Genomic DNA, 13,007 nt, shown 5'->3' on the forward strand with positions numbered 1-13,007 from the left:
CCAGTTGAGAATGAAGGAATACAAGTGAATGCTATGGAGAAAAATGTAACTGAAGGAGAGCAAGATAAAGGTGATGATGAATTTCATATTCCAAAAAGAAGTAAAACATCACAAGTTTGGGATGACTTTGAAGAAATTGAAGAAAATGGCACTTTCTATGCCACGTGCGTCCATTGTAGGAAAAAACTTTCAAGGGGCAAATCTAAGCAAACTTCAAGCATGTTAAGGCATAGGATTTCATGTTCAGCTAGAAAAGTGCATCTTAGAATGGTAGCACAGCAAACAAAACTAAATTTCCAACTAGCTGATGAGATATTTTCGACTTTACCGGCATTACATACTGGTAAGTTTGATATGGAGGCAATGAGAGAGGCTGCTGCACATTGGGTGTTAATGCATGAGCATCCATTCACTATCTTGGAGGAAGAAGGTTTTAACATCATCATGAGATGGGAATGCCAGAGTGGCAAAAGATCTCCCGGGGAACAGCAAAAAATGATTGCGTGACAGTCTATGAAGTTGAAAAGAACAAGTTGAAGAACAAGTTGAAGCATGTGCAAAAAGTGAGCATCACAACCGACCTTTGGAAATCTAAAAATCAGAAAATAGAGTATATGGTCATCACTGGACATTGGATTGACTCAAATTGAAAGCTTCAGAAGAGAATTCTCAATTTTGTTCACATACCACCACCTCGACGTGGGGTAGAGATTGCTGCTGCAATTTTTAAGTGCGTGAAGGAATGGGAAATTGATCACAAGATACATACTATATCAGTCGATAATGCCTCCAATAACGATGTTGCTATCCGACTTTTGAAGGATGACTTCTCTAGATCAAAAAAGCTGCTATGTGGAGGCAAACTTTTTCATGTTCGATGTTGTGCACACATCTTGAACCTTGTGGTTCAAGATGGCCTTTCCAAGATAGTGGACATCACCAACAATATTAGGGAAAGTGTGGAATTTGTCAATCGCTCCGAGGGAAGAGCTTTGCTGTTTGCTAAAATTGCCCAACAGCTCCGAATACCTGGAAAAAAATTGCTTTATGATTGTCGGACTAGATGGAATGCCACATTCGAGATGCTGAATTGTGCCATCAAATTTAGAGATGTTTTTCGCCGCTTTCAAGATAGAGGGCCACTTTATGATTTTTGCCCATCTCCTGATGATTGGGATAAAGTAGAAAATGTTTGCTCTATCTTGGAGAAATTTTGGACAGCCACACATATTATGTCTGGGACTGATTATCCTACAAGCAACTTGTTCCTTCAAGAGGTGGCAAAAATTAAGAAAGTTTTAGATGCTCAAGTCAAAAATGAAGACGACTTCATCCGGGCCATGGTAACAAAGATGAAATCCAAGTTTGATAAATATTGGGGTGACTGTAATTTGCTAATGGCAATTGCTGCCATTTTAGATCCGAGACAGAAAATGCGAGTTGTAGAGTTCGCATACCCTCAAATGTATCCTCCTTTCCAAGCTCAAGAGCATATTTCAAATGTTCGAAAAGTCCTATTTGATCTTTATGAGGAATATGTTGCTTTAATGGCAAGTATAGAAGGAACAACAATGGAAGATTGTTCTTTAGAAGGGTGGCAAAAAAATGCACCAGTTTCTTCTTCTTGGGATGATTTCGATGTCTATTGTGATGAAGTTGAGACTAACGAACCCCTTAAGTCGGAACTGGTTGATTATTTATATAAGCCTCGCCAAAAGACTGGAGCAGACCTGAAAGCATTTGATTGCTTGGAATGGTGGAAAATAAACCGAATTTCCTATCCAGTGTTGTCTCAAATGGCTTGTGATATCTTGGCCATTCCAGTAAGTACAGTGGCATCTGAGGCAACGTTTAGTGCCGGAACTCGAGTAATAGACTCCTATCAAGCTTCACTTCACCCAGAAACTGTTCAAGTATTGCTGTGTGCCGGAGACTGGTGTAGAAATCTCCATGGAATCAAAAAGAAAATGAAGGTAATATTCAGTATTTTAGTATTCGAGACCACTATTTTTGCATAAGTTACTCAATTTATTATTTTCTAAATTATTTCTAACTTTTAATGTTTTGTTTTCTTTCTCTTTCGTCTAATATGCAGCAAGTTAAGATAATTAAAGAAGTTGGGTTGCCGAAAGTATGAAGATGTCTCTCAAACAGCCAGGTTTAGTAGTATGGTCCTTATGGAATCTTGTAGTTCTTAATTGTTTTTGTCTTACTTTTGTCCTTTAAATTGATACAACTGCATTCTTGATAGGACTGCAATTTTTGAATCTTGGGTTGGCCTCTGATGCGTATTGGGATGCCAAGCAGACTAGCACCTTTCTTTTGTTAAACAAGCTGTGGTTGCACTTGTCTTTTTGAATCTTGATGCATACTGGAATCTTGTGTGCTTGTCTTGCGGTGTTGTTCATTTTTTGATATCTTGATGGACTGATCAGTGGTAGTTCAAGCTGACTTGTTACTTTTGTATTTTGTAATGCTCGAAACTTTTGACACTAATTTGGGATGTTAACTGATCAGTGGTGGTTCAAGTCTATTTCGACATCTTGTTAACTTTTATTTGTGAGGATGTTAACTGATATTATCTGTACTTTGAGATGAATTTGAAAAGGCAAACCTGTTTCATTATATACACTTGTTAGTCATGGTTTATATTCGAAGTCTGGAAATCTGGAATTCTGGTTTATATTGGAAAGGCAAACCTGTTAACATGAATCTGGAATTTGAATTTTGAGAAAATAGGAACTCGAACTCGAGCTCGATCTCGAGTAGCTTAGGCTTGATATTTACTCGAGCCCAAACGAGTCGAGCTCGAGTTTAGTTTTCATTTTATCGAGTCGAGCTCGAGCTCAAATTTATATACTCGTTCGAGCTCGAGCTCGAGTTCGAGTAATATTGCTTGAGATCGAGTTCGAGCTCGAGCTCGAGTTCGAGTAATATTGCTTGAGATCGAGTTCGAGCTCGAGTATGGTGTTGCTCGAGCTCGACTTGGCTCGATAGTAGCCCTAAGTGTGTACACCTCTTTAATCTAATCAAATCTATACATTTAAGGCTTCTCCTGATACTTTATTTGGTCTAGTCAGGTCTGTATACCTGCTAACCCCTTACACTTTAGGCTCCCCCTCTTTGGCCTGTAGACTCTACCTGCAATGAAAAAAATCCAAAGGAGGTGCTCTAGCCCCTTACACTTTAGGCTCCCCATTTTAGGCTTCTCCTGACAACTTATTTGGTCTAGTCAGGTCTGTATACCTACTAACCCTTTACACTTTAGGCTCCCCCTCTTTGGCCTGTAGACTCCACCTGCAATGAAAAAAACCCAAAGGAGGTGCTCTAGCCCTTTACACTTTAGGCATGGGCTGTAGGTTGGGGGTTCGAACCCCACCTGCAGTGAAAAAAATCCAAATGAGGTGTTAGAGCACTTTTTTGTCTAATTAGATCTGTATACCTGCTAATCCCTTACATTTTAGACTCCCCCTCTTTGGACTGTAGGTTGGGGGATCGAACGCCACTTGTAGTGAAAAAAACCCTATCTCAGTGAAAAAACCTCCTTTGGTCTTGTCAGGTAGACATGCTAGCCCCTTGCACTTTAGGCTCCCCCTCTTTGGTCTGTAGGTTGGGAGTTCAAACTCCACTTGCAGTAAAAAAAATCCATAGGAGCTGCCAGAGCACAATTTTGCTAGCCTCTTACACTTTAGGATCCCCCTCTTTCGGCTGTAGGTTGGGGGTTCAAACCCCATTTGCAGTGAAAAAAATTCAAATGAAGTGTCGGAGCACCACTTTAATCTAGTCAGATCTATATACCTGCTAGTCTAGGATAGATCAAAAAAAAAGTCAACGCCAATACCCCCATCTTGGATGTTTCTGCGGTAAAATTTGTAGAACTGTTAGTTAAGAGATTCTATTCAAAATAAACTAAGGTTCTATTCAAAAAAAAAAAAATATATATATATATATATATAGAAAGGGCAAGTTATCCGTTCGTTCCACTATCCTAGGTTTTGACCATAGACGAATTAGGAAGGGCGGCAAGAGCCAAACCCCAGGTTTTAGAAAATTACATTTTTTCGTAAGTTAAAAATTTTCTAACGTTTTCTTTATCAATTTAACTTTTTCCAAAGTTAAAAATAATTTGAAATTAAATATGTTAATGTTCAGTCCTGTAACATATATATAATCTTCTGTTCCTCGTATGATTTTGATAATTTAGAAAGTTTTCAAAAGGACAGAAAAGCTTACTTCCATTTATCATCATTTGATTTCAGGGAAGAGCTTATGAAGAGTCTGGTCGAAGGTGGGATGCAAGAGATACAGCCATTAAGCACCTGACTTGTTCATGGATGCATAACGGCTTCATGAGTGTCAATACAAAGTTGGGAGTAGGAAAGGCATTTGTGAGATCCCTCTACTACCAATATGCAGGATGGGGAATTGACTTTGGTACTGTGATTGTGTTCCTTTTTTTTCTTGTTTTTTTATATATAGTCAGTTGATCATTGCTGTTGCTAGATACTATTTCTCTCCTGCAATAAAACACGATTGTGTGTTTGGTGATGACTTGAATTTAGACGAGATACAATTCGTTTCACAGGTATGAAATTAATTGCAAGACAATTTCACTTGTAGTTACCTTTTGTTTTGTTTTGACTAACTCTCCATTTTATCCTTGGAATCAGAATATATCTAACTATTGGACTTTAGTTATAGCACCACAGACTGCAATTTTAAAAGTCATGAATACATTAAAAAAAATTTTGAGTTGTTAACTTTTAAAGTTTGAGATTTTAAGAAAGTATCTATAAAACAGAGGTTGATATGCTTAAAATTTAGGAATGAGGAAAGATATGATGTAGATAGCTTGGTCACATCCAAATACAAATGGTGTCTATGACATTGCTATTTTCCTCCCATGATTTTTTTCTAAGTGTTGATAAACATATATGATTACAGTAGCATCACAACTGCTCTAATCTTGAAGATCACTGATAAACATACAAACACTTGAAAAATCGAGTGAATGTCGGTGAAATTACATAGAATTTAAGTGTATGACAACAGAAGAATAACGTTAGCTCGAGGGGTTAATCAGAAAGTTTAGCTGTTCTAGAATACGATACAGCATAAATGGTTAAGAGATCTTTGTAACTCTCAAACTTGTTCTAAGGGTCCGTTTGTTAGGGTGTAAAACGCTTTCCATTGGAAAAATTTTCGTTGAAAGTAAGTTTTTGGGAAAATATTTGTTTTCTTCATTGTTTTCCTGAGTTTGGTTCAATTCTCAAAAAGTGAAAACCGTTAGATCAAATTCGGGGCCTGCAACATCACGCTACCACAAAACTCCCCAAAAGCCACCATTCCCTGGAAAGTGAGCATTAGTATCGAAGCACAAGCCATCAGAATTGAGAAATACTACTTTACCGGCCTTCCTTTTCCCCTCTCCATTCCATTGCAACTTTCTCTATTGGGCTAAGGGCACCTCTCAGTTTCTTATTGCTGATCTTTGTCCTTCCTTTCTTTCTGTCAAGATCGCAATTCCTCCTGATTTTCACAGATCTTAGTCTAATTTTGTAAGCATCCGGTGAGGATACGTCAATAGATGCTTGTCTTTGAATGTGCAACTGCGAGAGAAAAAGGGTTGCACATATGGAGGAGAAGCGATAGGTGATTATTAGTGTTGCAATCCCTTGAATAATGTTACTCATAGGCTACGTTTTTCTTTCTCTAATCTTGTATTTGTCTACTATCAAAGAAGTAGTTATCTAACGTGATAGAGATCGGTGTTCGTCATGTAAGGTTGGACAACGGGTGGAGGCAACCGAACTTAAATTCAGCAAGTCTTTTAAGAAAGTTATTTTACCACTTAATACGTAAAATGTTTTACATAAGAAAATATTTTCATGCACCATAATGCAACCAAACGCAGGAATTCAAGGAATATATTTTCGGAAAAAGGTTTTCAATCAAAATAAACTTTTATAATTGTCACTCGCATACTTATACTACTTCTTACTTCCGTTACCTCATAAGATACTTGGAAAAAAAATCCTAGTAGAAGACGGATGAGATTTAAGATGTAAACAAGTGAAAAAAAGATATTAGAATCCAAAATTTATAAATTTTGATATTTCAATTTTAATCACTAGATTAAGGTCTTCGCGGCACCCCCGAAAAGATACTTATTTCTTACAAAGACTTGAAAAGAAAAGAAGTCAAAGTCGTCTCGTGCAGGTATTGGGTGAACGTCATTGGCCCATTGTCTATTCGGTGTCTCCTGGAACCCGCGTGAAACCAGAAATGGCTAAGCAGCAGCCTAGTCAACATGTACAGGATAACTGGAGATGATTGGGTTTCATGGGGGGCATGTGGTAGCCCGTCAAATAATAGTTTGACACCTACATTTCTATCATGTATCATGAGCATGGGCAAAACTAGGGTGGGGCGGGGAGGGCCCCAAGTTTTGAAATATTAAATTTTCTTTTCTTGAAAAGTTGATGTTTTCAAAAAATTTGTGCACATTCAAATGTTTGCTCCCAATAAAATTAAAAATATTTAAATTTTAATTGAATTAGAGTTCGCCCTTTAAACATTTTTTTTTCTGATTCCGCCTGTGCTCGTGAATATTCTGCTTGAGATTATTGTTGAAACAAGATTTGACCCTCCTTTCCATTTCTAAGCAGGACTTTTGCGGCTGCTGATATGATTGGGCCAATGGTCTGATGGGCAAGTCATGGCCGGATTTGGAGGTGTTGCCTCTTGGTTGGCTAACTGATCCAGGTGAGGCATCTCTATCATCACTGAGGCCATCAACAAAAATTGAACCCAAAGCTGATTAAATCTCTCTTAATAGGATCTAGTCGCGGACCACATGGGAAATGCCACCTAAATTACAATGAGCAGATTACACAGGTATGCTATCCAGATTTGTAAACTCTTCAACTTTGATTAATACATTTACCATCTTTGTGAAAATATATATATATATGGGGATCGATGCCTATATAACATGGGCCTAAGTGGGAGTGTTTAGGAACTCAATTAACGATTTAGATTAGAATTTGATAAATTTTCTTCCACTCTTTTTTTTCTTTAGAAAAAACTCTCTAACTAAAACTCTCTTCAACTCTTTCGTGTGAGAGAGATCAGAATTTTCTTATCTTTCTCCATGGGAGGAACCCTCTCTATAGTTTCTTTTCTTTTGTGTGAATAAAATCTCTTTTATAATTTCTTTTCTTTTGTGTGAATAAAATCTCTTTTAAAATTTTCTAGTGAGATTTTCTTCTCTCCTTAGGGTTGTCAAGTGAGAGCTTTCTTCTTTCCTAAATTTTTTAGTGAGAGTTTTTGATAATTTTTTCAATTTTCTTTTATTAGAACTGAGTTTTTTAGAATTTTGATTATCAAATCTGAAATTTCTTGGATCTATTCAGCAGATCTCATCATAATATCTGGACTTGAAACAGTTAATTAGCAGATTTGGTGATTGAAAGCATGCACAGATGTCCGTGGAGCTACAATTATTTTATCTCATTTTTTAAATTTGGAGTTTTATAAAGTAATTTTTATTGTTCTTCAATCCTATAGTATCATTTCTTCAAATCTATTTTTTTTATATCTGTGTATGTTTGATGATATAATTTCTGTCATTAGTGCAGATTCTAATGAAATTATGATGTTTTATCAAAAACAAATGTCGATATTGGAAAAAGAGTAATTATCTGCACTTCAATTAAAGCTAACTCTAATGTCTATTGATAAAAATGTATTCACATCTTTTAGCGATTAGAAAGGACTTGAAATGACCAAGACAATTTATCTTAAACAAAATAATCAATCATGATGATTAGGCATAGAATTTGCCTACATGTTGCCCTAAAATCCCTCCAGGATGAACCAAGAAGTTTTCACTACCCATAATAAAGTTTTAATCAACTTACCAAAAAAATAAAACAAAAAAGTTTTAATCAATTGAATCAATCTTAATAGTTTGAGTGCAAAACATATATACACGGACATATATGTGTATGTTGGTTATATCTATTTATTTGAAGATATTTAGATAAATGGAATGCAGTCAGTGGTCTAAACATGTATTTACATGTACAGCGATTTGGGGGGTTATGCTTTTGGTATAACTTATTATTATACTTTGGAAGAATTTATGCGAAATTCCATTGTATTTAGACAATAAAAAAGCAATAGACTTCATTGAGGCGCTGTTAGTGGGCTGTTGCTCCACAGAAATTTTTTAATCGAATAATGATACCTTTTGATGTATATGGAAATGCTTTCTCCTTTGCATAATCTAAGATTCTACATTAATGAAATTAGTTGGTTTGCATAACAAAAAAAAAATGCAATTTTGATGGCAAGACACTTTACCTGTAACCGTAGATCTTGGGTTCAAGTCATCAAGAGAATAAGCAAAGATCATTGCAAAAAAAAAAAAAGAGAATAAGCAAAGATTCGTTTATAGCAAAAATATATAAATAGAAAGAAGATATATGCTTGCGAACCTTAACAGTTTTTTGTTTTATATATCCTACAAAATTAATGGAACAAAGTTTTCGAAGATTAGGCCTGGTTGTTATAATGAGGTTGGTCGTCGTTGTATTTTATTTTCTTCTTTTCTGATTTTACGTTGAAGTAATTTTGTCTCCTAATAGGAGAGGGATAGGATTTAGCAAGCGGATTAGAATAAGGGAAATTAGAATCTAAAACCTCTAACTTTTAAAACCTCAAACTCGTTAAAGCAACGCTTAAATTCGATGCATGTGGCTTCAAATTGACAAAGCAACATGCATGTGGCTTCAAATTGGTTACTTCACATAATTTACTTTAAATTGTTTCATCTTCTGCAGGAGAAATATGCATTGCATTCTTCAATTTAGATTCGAGGAGCGGTTCGATCTCAACAAGGATATCCTACATAGCCAAGGCTCTACGTCACAAAAATTTTGCGTTACGTGCATCCACTGAATTGTGCCTTGGAAGAGGGACAGGAACGGTTAGGAACGGTTGCAGGAGGCTTCCTACCTAAAAGAGGGACAAGAAGCAATCGTTTCTGAAAGTTCATGATTAAGATTTGGTAAAAAAATATGTAAGGTCAAATTTCATTTTGTATCTCGTTTATCACACCATGTATAGGATCCATAAAACTTTATTCTATAGTTACATGTTATTGAAAGTGAATTACGCTACATACAGACAGATTTACGTCGTGTGCATTTTACACAAAATCTCCTCGAACAATTTTTCTAGTCACTGTTAGGCCCCTTGTCCGTGGATTGGTGGACTAGGACAAATGTTAGGATTCTTAATGGCATATTATCATTTCCTGTACAGCCACATGGATGTGCCGTTTTCACTGTAAAGTGCCATTAACGTTTCACTATTTGGCTCCATAACACAAGTATGTTTAAAAAAAAAAAAAAATCCTTTGGGCCACTAATGCTGTGCGGTCCAATGTGCACAATTACAGTGAAATATTAGTATATTACTGATGCTGATGGACGTATTTCCAGCAACAGAATGGTGTATAATCCTATTTTAGCTTTTTTTTTTCTTTATTTTGAACATTAAAGTTTTTGTCTTGGAACTAAGAACGAGTAGTTGGTTTTTTCATTTATCGATGTTGTTTTTGGACTAATTTTGTTTTGCACCTCCTAACCTGTGTTTTAAAATTTGAACCGATCCGGTCCGAGTTATGCTAAAAAATCAGGTAAGTGAAAACTCGGTCAAAAATCGGGTTTGATCGGGAAAAATCGGATTTTTCGGTTCAATAAGCATTTTTTAAGAAAAAATTCAAATTTTTTTAATATTATGTTTTGACCCCTAGATTGTTAAAAATTATTAATATACCTCAAATATTTCATACTTTATCAATATTTTCTTAAAGTTTGGTATTATTTTTCAATTAAGTCCATAATTTTGATTCTAAACTTGTTAATGCTCATTAAATAATATAAATTGCTACTTGATTGTTCTAATTTCTTTGTATTTTCTTGTTAAATATATTTGAAACATCAAATATATATAAATATACCTTTATTAATATTAACATGTTATTAGGTATTTTTCATATAATATTTTAATTTTTTATTTATAACATCATCCGATTCAACCTCTATCGAATCCGGTAAACTCATTGACCCCTGACTCTTGAGTTTGACCGAGTTGATACCCGGTCTGGTTCTGAAAACATAACTTATGGCTGATCCTTAGTATACATCCATAATGTCAATTTGGACACATTATATCCTGTGCACTTGCAAATGATCCCATTTTTATCCAATTGTCAACATCGTTAAAAAAATTAATGAAATTTTTACAAGCACACACGCAATGTACCTATGGGTTAGCAAGTCAAAATTAATTTTGTACTCTTTAACTTATTCTACATTTCCACTTTGCACCACTAATGCTAATATTTGGACAGTTGCACCTCCAATTTTGTTTTGATCTATTGCTACAAAATTTTTAAGTGTACAATAGGCATAAGAAAATTTTATCTAATACTATTTGGCGTATTTCATTGCCTTCACATGTATGCAATTAGTTTGTAAATTTTTTCTTGCATGTATATATTTGTTGCATAATTTTAATTTGTTGATTAGAAGAATACGAATTGAACATACAATAAATATGAATTAATGTATAATCAAATAAGAAACTTGTGCGTTACCAGGCTTAGAATATGAACTTCCTAGTCATTATGATTTTAACCATCTCTCGTGTCTTATTTTGTTGTTTCGCTATGTATTTTAGTGGCTGTCTTGATCTGTTCTGAATTTTTATCCCTCTTTTATTCTTTCCTACACCATTATATGATCATCGAAATTTGCCTATTAGGACAAAAAAAGCCTACTTTTCTTTTCTTTTCCCTCATTTGCATTGTCACCTTACCCAAGTCTGATACTTTCATTTCACCTTGGAAAATTGCCTTTTTCAAATAAAGAAACACAGCCTTTTCTATTTTCTTTTGGATGTAAATAAAGAGCACGAACCATTTTTATTTTTTCAACCCTCCCTCCTCCCTCCACTCTCAAGTCTCAACTGTCAGGTTTAGAATTTGAACTATAAACCTGATAGTGGGAAAAATCCTAAGAGTCTTTCATTAAACCAACCTCAATGATTGAATAAATTATAGTTAAGTATATGAATAAAACAGTGCAAACCATGGAGCAAAAGGAAAATTGAATGTAAGGTAAATTTTGGTTGCAACCAATTTCATGTGTACATTTCACTTTTGGGCACGTTCACCTTGTTTTCTCCCAATTCGTAAGCCTTCTATAAACTATGATGGACCTAAAAATTTTAGCTTGAGAGGGTGAAATGCGTATGCATATGCATATAATCTTTTGAATCAACATAAAATTTCTTACAAATTTTTGGAGGGATAAATAACTTAAAATACATAGAAGCATTTCAAATTTCTTAAAATTTTAAAGGTAAAAAGTGTAAATATCTAAAACTTAGGTGGGCTTAGGTGGGCAGGAAGTTCCGTCCTTGACTGCAAAGTGCAAACCCAACACTCCTACTTCTAAATTAACGAAAATAATGTTACCTTAAAAAATAAGGTGCCAAGAAAGACTGCCGTTCTTGTAGTTGGTGAATGACAGATAAGCTGTTCTCATTTGCAACAAATTTCGTAAAAGTTGATTATATAGAAGTGAATTTAGAAATTGAATTTTCAGAATCTGGCATACGTTCTTATTTGCCATGAATAAGCAGATTAAAAGATGATGGTAGGTGTAAAAGAAATGGTAAAAGTTGATTATCGAAATTGCCTTGTATATAAAGGTACGAAATTGGCAGATGCTTGGGCTTAGTTATTACTCAACATTTTTGGAGTTTGAACAAGCTTGGAAGGATTTTTTTTTTTTTTTTTTGTTAGCTAAAGTTGAATCAGCCGTAGCAGCTATTGGTAGATTCCACTTTAATTTTTTTTCCAAATGAAAATTCTAAAATCTATGTGAAGAGCAGATGATAACACCAAAAAAAATGTTGACTTTCATTAAAATATAAAATTAGGTGAAATAATCATCTATAAAAGCTATCCCATCTAGTTTGACTTGAAAAGCCAAAAAAAAAAAAAAAAAACTGGTTTGGAATTGGCTTGTGAACTAATCATACTATACTAAACTAGTTCAGTGCGCCAAAAAAATCTTGATCTAGTAGTTAAAATAAAGTTCCAAAAATTATGGGTCTTATGTTCAAATTCTCTTTTTTTTCCTCCTCATTTTCGTTAGGGTTATTGTCACTTTACCTCCTTCAACTATATCACTACTATCAGTTTATCCCCTAACGTTATCTTTTAGTTATTTCACCCCCATAAGTAATTTAACTCAACATGTTAAGAAATTTTGAACAAAAATACTCTTTTATTCTATAGCATTACTATATTGTTATTATTACTTTATTCTTTTAAATTATAGTGATATAATCGCTTTAATTCTTAACATTATTTTCTAGGCATTTTATGTCATCGTTAATCTAATTAGTATGGTCAAAAATTGTTAAATATATTGACACTTATATATATATAATTAAAAATAAAAAAGTTGAAATGATTATTCTTCTTTTTTCACTTTAAGAGATTCAAAAATATAAAATTAAAAGGATTTTCTCAAATTTCTTTTTTTACACTTATTAATACTAGGAAAAGAAAAAGAGATAGGAAAAAAAGAGACAGAAAATTAGATTTTGTAAAGAAAATAATAAAGAAAAATCTAACATTATCGTATTAATTTAAGGTTATTGGGATTAGGATTGAAATTTAGTGGTAAATAGTAAAGTAAAATAATTTTAAAATAATAAAAATATTTAATTCTTTCTTATTTATATTTAAAAAAAAAAGAATTGAGCTCTCTCTCTCTCTCTCTCTCTATATCTCTCTCCCCCTCCCCCTCCCAATCTTTCTATTTGTTTTAATATTAATAAGATTGCTAAGAAGAAAGAGATTAATGTTTTGACTTTTTTTCTTGATGCTAAAGATGAAAAGAGCCACTTTAAATTTTTTT

General features: G+C 34.1%; 1 pseudogene; it reads left to right on the top strand.

Moving 5' to 3' along the window:
* The window catches only part of LOC113720562 (uncharacterized), a 36,260-nt pseudogene that overhangs the window by 12,193 nt on the left and 11,060 nt on the right, over positions 1-13,007 (top strand).

Source organism: Coffea arabica, chromosome 1c (genome assembly GCF_036785885.1).
Source record: "Coffea arabica cultivar ET-39 chromosome 1c, Coffea Arabica ET-39 HiFi, whole genome shotgun sequence".
Classification (NCBI taxonomy): domain Eukaryota; kingdom Viridiplantae; phylum Streptophyta; class Magnoliopsida; order Gentianales; family Rubiaceae; genus Coffea; species Coffea arabica.